This window comes from Silene latifolia, chromosome 4 (assembly GCF_048544455.1).
Source record: "Silene latifolia isolate original U9 population chromosome 4, ASM4854445v1, whole genome shotgun sequence".
Classification (NCBI taxonomy): domain Eukaryota; kingdom Viridiplantae; phylum Streptophyta; class Magnoliopsida; order Caryophyllales; family Caryophyllaceae; genus Silene; species Silene latifolia.
In genome coordinates this window covers 30,142,893-30,152,446 of record NC_133529.1, presented here as the reverse complement: position 1 = coordinate 30,152,446, position 9,554 = coordinate 30,142,893, and the positions used below count along the sequence as shown (strand labels likewise).

The following is a 9,554-nucleotide window of genomic DNA, read 5'->3' as shown; positions in this document are numbered from 1 at the left end:
GACATTTCCCGAACTACTGTTGCTATTCGATACTAGGCTAGGAGAAACGAGGGGAGTGGGAATGACGACAGGAGGAGACTCTATATGAACTTCTCTAGACTCCGACTCTGACTCCGACTCTGACTCTGACTCGAATTCATCGTCTTCTGGTTCTCTTTTGAACATCTCTTCTTCTCTAGTAGTGAGCTTGAAGAGTCTTCCTTGGTTGTTTGTCCACTTGATCGATTTTCTCCATCCTTTCTGCTGATTGGTGTTGATTTCTGTGATTAATGCGGTAGGGTTGAAGTGATCGTCTTGAAGTATCATAGTAACGATCTCGTCCTGCGCTGCTCTAACAAATCAATCTTCTCCAAATAGTAGACTCACAGCTTGTTCGTCTAGGCAAGGTGCTTGACGAGTCTTGACGGTAGGAGCCGTTTCTGGAGGAATGAAGTAGCAATCGTGAAGGATCTCGATTCCGGCTAGCTTCCTTTCGAGATGATGCCAAGGTTCGGGAAATCCATGAAAGAATTCTTGACTTCCTTCCCTAACGAAGTATCCATTTAGGGTAGGGAGATAGGGTCGCATTTGAATTCCCACATTCTTACGGTTTTGAATTTGAGCGAGCATCTCGAGAACTTCCTCTTTGGTGGGTTTGTATCCTAATCCAAGGGGTATTATTTGTGAACTACCCTCCTTGTAGGGGGCAGTGGTGCTCCTTCGGATAGGATTCAAAGGCATTCCCGGGAAGTATCTCTGGGTTTTGAGTATGTGGTTGACCACTAGGTTAGAGTAGGGATTGAAGTATAATGGTGCCAACTTGCTTTCTATGACGTTTATGATGTGAAAGCCCCCAAGTTCATGTACTGGCTCTGCAAGGACTTGATTGCTTGACATCTTTTCAATGATTGCCTTGATGGGCGACGAAGTGATCGTCACCACCTTACCATTTAGTGGGATTTTGATTTTCTGGTGGAGTGTGGATGTTATCGCTTTGGAAGCGTGAATCCAGGGTCTTTCCAGAAGTATGTTGAAGGATGCCTCGATGTCCACTATTTGAAAATTGACCTTTCGCTCAATTGGCCCTGTGGCTATGGTTAGGTCAACAAGTCCTACCACCTTTCGTCGTGTACCATCATATACGCGAACACCTTGATTGGTAGGAGTCCAATCTGATTCTTTCATGCCCAATTTATATGCCGTTTTCAAGGGTATGACGTTGACCGCAGAGCCATCATCCACTAAGGTCATTGGTACATTCTTCTTTAAGCAAATGACGGTGATATAAAGAGCCAAGTTATGACTAGCACCAAAGGGTGGCAAATCCTCATCCAAGAAAGTAATAGGATTACTTAGCTTTGGTGATTCTTGGAAGACCAAGTTGACCACGTCGTCGGGTGTGGAGTTATGTGCCACATTTAGTTTGGCCAAAGCTTGCAGCAAAGCTTGGCGATGTGGGAATGAGCTTGACACTAGTTGCCGGACTGAAAGATCAGCCTTTGTCTTTTGTAGTTGCTTTAGTAGATGGTCGATAGAGCCTTCTTCATTGTCATTTGGTGCGACTACATTGGTTGGACCGTTTACTATGGGACCATTTTGAGAAGTATTTTGGTATGGGCGCCCTGAACGAGTAAGGTGATCTACATCTTGATCTTCACAATTCTGGACTATTTCCTCACTGATTTTGACTAAGTAGTGTTCAGTGAGATACAGATCTTCGTCGTCGTCGGCCCATATTCCATTGATAGTAGCAAGTTCCCTTATTCTTATTATTTCAGCTTCTAGTTCGATAATCTGGTCAACTAGTTCATCCACCATGGCTACTACTTCTTGCATTGTAGTGTTTCGAGAGAAAACTAGTGGTGCACGTTCTCTAGGTGTGGCGTTGGGGCCACGTAAGGTTGCCACTGCACTCTCTAGTTCCAAGACTTGCCTATCCACACTCTTTGCCCATGCGATGAAATCAGTGATGGTTGGGGAAATGGTGGAGTAGTTCCCTTTATTTTCTATTGCATGAACTTCGTCTTCGACTGGGGAAATGAGATGTGAACAATCTATGGTAGATTCTTCATTTGTAATCACTAGAACTCCAAGAGGATTCTTAGTGTTGTTAGGCTGACCTCCAGGTGGTATTGGTAGGCAACCGTCTTCAATCATGTCTTGAAGTACATTTTTCAATTTGTAGCATTTCTCTGTATCGTGTCCCTTACCTTTATGGTATTCGCAGTACGAATTCTCATCCCAGAACTTGGATTTCTTTTCTGGTTCAGGCGTAGGGCCTATGGGTTGAAGTTTCCCGAGTTTTATCAATCTTTTCAGAGCGTTGGAATATGTGTCCCCTAGATTTGTGAATTTCCTTGGAGGGGTACTCTTCTTAGATGGCTCAAGGAGGTTAACTTCACCAGTCTTGCTAGTAGAGCCGTAAGAACGACTTGTTGAGCCTTGATATCCACGACCTATCGTTTTGGACAAGAGCCCTTTACGAATGTCATCTTCGATCCTTGTCCCTAGTACGGTCAAATCTTTGAAAGTCTTGATGTTTTGATACCTCAAATGATTTGCATAGATGGGCTTTAGGTTGTCCACGAATTGTTCCACAAGGGTAGCCTCATCCGGACGTTAAACGAGTTGGGTACTCGTCTTCCTCCACCGACTTAGGAAATCGGTGAAACCTTCTTTGTCATTTTGGGTAAGAACCTCTAAAGTGCGCATGTTGACTTGGATTTCAACATTATCCGCGTATTGTTTAGCAAACTCGATTGCGGCATCGTCCCAAGTACCGATTTTCTTATAATCTAGCGAATAGAACCATTGCTTTGGGATGGTGTCAAGAGATGAAGGAAAGATCCTTAAGAACATCTCTGGTTTAATGCCTTTGATAGACATGTAATCCTTGAAGGCACGGATATGGTTCAAAGGGTTTTCATACCCCTTGAATTAAGGGATATCCGTCATGTTGAAGTTGGTTGGCAACTTGGAACTCACGGCCTCATACTTGCGATTATTCTCCCTATAAATGTCATCCCATTTAAGATACATCAATTGCTCCTCTAAGTATTAGAGTCGTTTCTCAGCTGCAGTCATACCCATGGGAGGGTTTTCGTCCCCGAAGTCATTCACGAAGTCATCAACGATTTCACTTTCTCGAGGAGGCATCCTCATTTCTACGACATATATTCGGCCCTTAATGGTGTCAAGGCGATCATACACTTGGTCTTGAGTAACTTGGAGATGAGCTAGCGCGGTTAGGATTTGATCATTACTATCTTGGAGTTGATTGAAGTTCACGTCGCTTGTTCCAGGCATCTTGGAAACTGGATAAGAGATCGACGATGAATCAAAACACGATCGACCCCTCTAGCACACTTACTTGAAAAGAAATGTTTTGACTCGTGAAGTGGGAGTGTGCCACTTGTGTCAGTGAGCTTTGAGGAAATGACAAAATTTGAAAAATGTTGGTCCTAGTCAACTTTAGTGTAGTTGTAGGAGTGGACTCGAAGTGATGTTTTGAAATGGGTTTTGAGGCCCGAATTTTGACTCGATAATTGGACAGAGTTTAGGCTTGTTTTGTGCTAATATTAGGCCCAAGTTCAAAATTTTACATGTTAAAGAAGGATTTTGAATTTTACAAAAATCGTCATGGTTTCGTTTAGAAAAGGGTGATCACGTATGGTAAAAATAATATACAAGCATTATAACGGGATGCTGAGTGCATTTTAGATGGGTTTTGGTTTAAAGGGTGGGTTGCCATACCGAACAATCAAACCCGAAGTCTGTGGAGAGGCTCGTACCAAACAAGAGTAAGGCCAATTCCTAGTCCATTTCCTCAAGTAGTGAAAGTCCTTGATACAAACAAGAGTAAGCACCATGGTATGGATGACGTCAATCGCTATCCATCCTTAGGCCCAAATAAGAATTAGGACCGTTTAGACGGGACGATTGGTCGAATGGGTTGGGTTGAGCCTAGGAAGGCCGAATAAATGATCTAGGAAGACCGGGTTATGAAAACCGACAATTGTCTTGTACAAACTATTCCCTAACCTTGTTCAAGTTTCACCCTTGGCTACACGTAAGTGTATTATCCCCAGTGGAGTCGCCAAACTGTGGACAATGGGCCCACGGTTGGGGGAGAACAAGCGTTTGCATTTGTGGAGTCGCCACCAATTTATTGTGGAAGATTGGAAACCGTTCGAATACCTCGTGCCATGTCAAGACACAAAGTAGTGACATGAACACCAAGAACTCGTTACCCTTAGCATTCTATGTCTAGAATGACTCTCGTGGATGTCAATGAACACGGATGTTCACAGAGATCTGGAGTAAGGGGTGAGGGTACGTATTAGGAAGCTCTTTTGATCGAACACCTAATCCCGTCCGCCTCGTTAGCGGCCTCTATTAATGATTAGGGAAATCATCTATACTCGATATATTGTCGATTATATGCATGCAATGCAACATCCATAGAATTAATCCTAGCATGTGAGAATTAATACTAAGTCGGTGAACACGTAATTTAATCATACAATAAATGTCAAAGTAAGAATTTAGGTTCAATTACATGTGAAGGCATACAAGTGATACAATAAAAGGAATAATAATAATAATAATAATAATAAAGAAAATTACAATGATTACATCGGGTTAGTTGATTTATGTCGAAAATACATCTAAAACGGATAATTTGGAAAAGAACAAAATGAATGAATTAACACCAAGGGCTCGATCGAGGAACCTCCAGTTTCTATAATTCCCGCAATTTTCTTTAAGTCGGTTATGTTTTGCTATAAATACCTAAACTCGTATCCTAGGTTAGGGATGCTTTATTTTTCCGTAGGTTTAGCATAGTTACCCTTAGAAAACTCTCTCAATACTTAGTTTAGTTTAATTATTGTTCTTATTTCCGGATCTAGCTATTTACGGTATTGTTCTTAATCTTTCCTCGTTAATTATTAATTTAGTTCATGCTATTATTTCTTTGTTCTTATTTATCGTCTTCAATTATGTCTTTCATTCAGATTATTATTGTTATTCTTTATATTATGAGTAGCTAAATTCTTAATCTAGGGTCAAAGGGGATCTAGGTTGTTAGAAAAGGAGTTATTATGAATTTATTGCTAAATTGCTTTCTATTGTTGTTTAATTATCGTTTTACATCTAATTGATTGATTACTAATCAGAGTTAATTAATTAGTCTTGCATAAACTAGGATTTTCACCGACCGGGTTAAGACTAGTATAGGCCACGATAATTGAATAGAGATAATTTAATGATAACGATCGCATGTTAAATTAGATCTAAAAGAAATATTGAATCGACTGATCGTATGACTTTCAACAATATAAACTGCTCAATCAATGAATTAAATCTTACCCTTGAATGGCGACCTAGTGAATCTGATCCCTAGACTCTTTAATATTATTGTTTATCATCTTTATTTAAATTGCTATTAGTTGTTAGAAAACAAAATCAAACCCCCAAAATTGGTTACTTTAAGACAATCTGAGACATAAACAAACTAGATAATCACCGCCTCCCTGGGGATTCGACCCTGACTTACCACTAGCTATATTGTTAGTAGTAGTATAGGAATTATTTTGATTAAGGCCAATGACTGAAAATAACCTTATCGGCACTCCGCCTAACTTGGGTTGATAGAAAAAAATTTGTTTGGGGGTCATATCGAAGAAGATGCTCATGCTCATCTAAGGAAATTTCAAAACAAGGTCGCTATGATGAAAAAGAACGGGGTATCCGAAGACACGTTAAGGTTTATGTTGTTTCCATTCTCATTGACGGATAAGGCGGATCGGTGGTTGAATGTTCACCCTCCTAACACATTCACGACATGGGACGCCTTAGCCAAGGCATTCTTGGCCAAGTACTGCCCCTCATCCAAGATCGCCATACTTCGAAACGAGATCCACACTTTCCAATAAGAGGATGGAGAATCCTTGGGTGAGGCATGGGATAGATATCAAGACCTTATCACTAGTTGTCCTCACCACGGGATTCTGGAGTGGTATGTCACCCAAACCTTCTTCTAAACCTTGTTCCCAAGAACTAAATAAATGGTGAATGCCTCCGCGGGAGGGGGATTCGACCATTTGGGTGATAAGGAAGGGACGACACTAATCAAGAAGATGGTAGACTCGGAGGCCAACTACGGATTAAAGGGAAAATATGCTTAGGAGGAATAGTCGATATCCCAAGGAAACCACTTCTAATGCAAATGCCGAGACAAATGCCAAGCTTGACCTTCTCACCAAGAAGTTTGAGCAATTGACAAGAAACCAAGTCCGTCAAGTTAGTGGATCCCATGGTCCACCAGTGGAGGAAATGATCCAAAGCGCTTCTTTGAGCTATGTGGAGGATATGGTCACACCTCTGATGTGTGTGCCAACAACTCCTATAATATGGGGTATGAAGACAACATTCAAGATGTTAATGCTTTCCAAGGCTATAACAATAATATGAGACCACCACGCCACCACCCTACAACAATCCCAATGTCTATAACCCAACACAAATTTCTACCATCTGGGTTTGAGGAACCACCCCAATTTTAGCTACAAGAGCACCAATGTTCAAAACCCACAACACCTTCAACCACAAGTGCCCAATACCAATCCACCAGGTTTTCTCAACCTAGAGGTGGATACCCTAACCAAAGAAACAATACCGGAAATCAAAACTAAAATTTTGGGAACCAAGATTTTGGAGGCAATCAAAATAACCAAGGGTTCTATCAAGGGAACCAAATTAACCAAGATAACCAAGGGTTTGGGTAAGGATTTGCTCAAGGCTTTCAAGAACAAGGGCAAGGATCAAACTTCAACAATCATGGTCCTAAAGAGAACTATCAAGGGGGACAAAATTACAACAACAATCAAGGTCCCAACACTCGAAATGATTATGGGTTCCCTTTACCCATTGCTAATCAACCTTATCAAGAGCCCATGGTTGACACTTCCCAAAGTGAAATCATGAAGATGTTGAAGAACATGCAAATGCAACATAGCCAAGACTTGGCTAATTTCAAGATTGCTAGTTAACAAGAAAGTGCCAACCAAAGAATTTCTCACCAAAAGGAAATGAGAGAAATGGAGGCCCGATTGGCCGCTAATGCTCTTGCTAATCCTCATAGACCACCCGGTGGCTTGTTAGCTCAAGGGCAAAGCTCTAAAATGCTTCTACTAGCCACCAAGCACATGCGGTAGTCTTGAGAAGCGGTGTATAGCTTGAAGATCCTTACAAGCACCTTGAAATTGAGGTTGATGTAGATCCCAAGAGAAAGAGGATGGAAATGAATGATGGAAAGGAAAGCCCACTGATGACACCATCGGCGGGGATGAGTGAAGCAAAGAAAGGGAAGAAAGCATATTAAGAATCTTCAAGTGGGGGAATTCAAGTGGGAAAGGAAGTTGATGGTTTAGTTGAAGATCTACCTTATGAGGAATAAGGGGGTGAAGATGCTACCGAAGAAGTGCTCTTGCAACCCACCACAAAGGTAACAAAGAAATCAAAACCTCCAAAGGTACTCTCCGATTCTCAACTTGTCACCCATAATCCTTACCCCTCAAGAGCAATAAAGAGTAGGGAAAACTTCAAGTATGCAAAGTTTTGTGACATGCTAGAGAAAGTTGAAGTAACCCTACTTACCGAAGTGATTTTGAACATGCCAACTTACACAAAATTTGTAAAGGACATTTTGACTAAGAAAAGAGTCTTGGGTGACTAAGAAATTGTGGCAATGGAAGAAGCATGTAGTGCTCATTTCCTTAAATAAATGCCCACTAAACTTGGTGACCCGGGAAGCTTTTCAATTCCATGTGTAGTTGGTGGTGTTTCGATATCAAGAGCTCTTTATGACTTGGGAGCAAGTGTGAGTGTTATTCCTCTAAAAGTTGCAAGGAAAATTGGCATTCATAGTCTTGCTCCTACTGTTGGGATTCATTAATCACATATTTTTACATATTCATAGTATGATAATTTAATTTAGTCATAAAATTAAATCGGATCTTATGCATGCAAAACAATTACAAAGTATAGAAAGAAAATTGATTCTTACATTGGATATTCGGCAATATGGGCACTAGTAAGTTCACCTTCTTACTAGTTCTTGAGCTTTCCAAATGTGGAAGAACAAGATTCAAGTTTAGAATCTCTCCTAAGGAATTATACCCAAGGAATACCCTTAAATGTTTTAATTAATATAAGACTAGTATCAATTAAAACAAGCTTAAAAATAACACAAAATGGAGATTTTGTTCTCTTGTAATTCGGTCAAGAGAGGAGGATTCAATGAGTTTTCTTTCTCTAAAGAATTTCACAAATGTAGAGAGTAATTATTTTCTAACCCCTAGAAAACAATGTGGTAAGTAGTGAATAATAAATAGAGGAAAAACCCTTGCTTCTTTCCTCTAGAAAACCGGTGGGAAGGAGGGGGAATAGGCCAATGCATGGTCTTTGTTCTTCTCAAGATAAGACTAGGTGTGCATGGCTACATCTAGAGTATAATCATTGTGTTTCCCTTATTTAAAAATAATCAACACAATTTAACTCTAATACTCCCTCCATTTCGGCACACACACACATAAAATAGAAGGTCCATTTTATTTTGTCATTTGTCAATTTTGTCATGTGTGACATGTTACATGACATGTTACACTATAGTGTATTTTTAACATATTAAAAATCAACATATTAATGAAATATGTCACATGCAAAATTTAATTAGTAATTCTTGATTACTTGTACCAAAGCGGTTTATGGAATTATAAATTACAACAAATTGTATTCATAATAAATTATTCAACCTGTTTCAATTGTTTCGTAAATAATAATTTAATCTAAGTAATAAAACAATTCGATTACTTAGACCGTATCTAATTTAATCGAATTATAATGAGATACGATAATTTTACTCACAAAATCATCTGTCAATTTTAAGCAATTTAATTAACTCGTATCGGCATACGATTAATTAAATTATCAATTAAGAGTATTACCCTATAGGTATGACCTCAAGGTATCAACTGATCACCACCGTCGCACGACAGTAATGTCAAACTCTAGTCAGCCAATCATTACCGATATGTGTGGACCAGTTGACTGTAAAATATTGCTTTCCCTCTTCTATTCTTAAATATGAGATTTAAATATGTGATCAACATGATCTACAATTGTGATCGCATTATTGTCGGGGACACAAACTCCAACACCTACTACCATGACCCTCTAATTGGCGGATAGGTCCGTCAAGCGCCTTTCGGGGGTGCTTGAAGACATACCCATCAAAGTTGGAAAGTATTTAATCCCGGCCGATTTTGTTGTCCTTGACATTCCGGAGGATAGTCATAACCCCCTCCATCTTTGGTGATGCCGGTCATGCTAGTGCCTCCGGGGCAGGGGGTGAGGTGGACATTGAGCTCACGGTGGAGGAGCATGCCTTGGGTGGCTCCGCGATGGCAATGAACCCGGAGGACTTTATCCGAGTTCGGGGATGGAGATGACGATGATGATGATATGGACGGAGAGTCCTAGGTGGCCTACTCTTTTGGCCCATTTTGCTCCCA

General features: G+C 40.3%; 1 non-coding gene across 1 annotated transcript; it reads right to left on the bottom strand.

The window, feature by feature from the left end:
- Positions 1–5,882: 5,882 nt before the first annotated feature.
- LOC141654567 (small nucleolar RNA R71) lies at positions 5,883–5,989 on the bottom strand. The gene has a single exon (XR_012548123.1). It is a non-coding gene; the product is annotated as a small nucleolar RNA R71 (small nucleolar RNA).
- Positions 5,990–9,554: the final 3,565 nt, after the last annotated feature.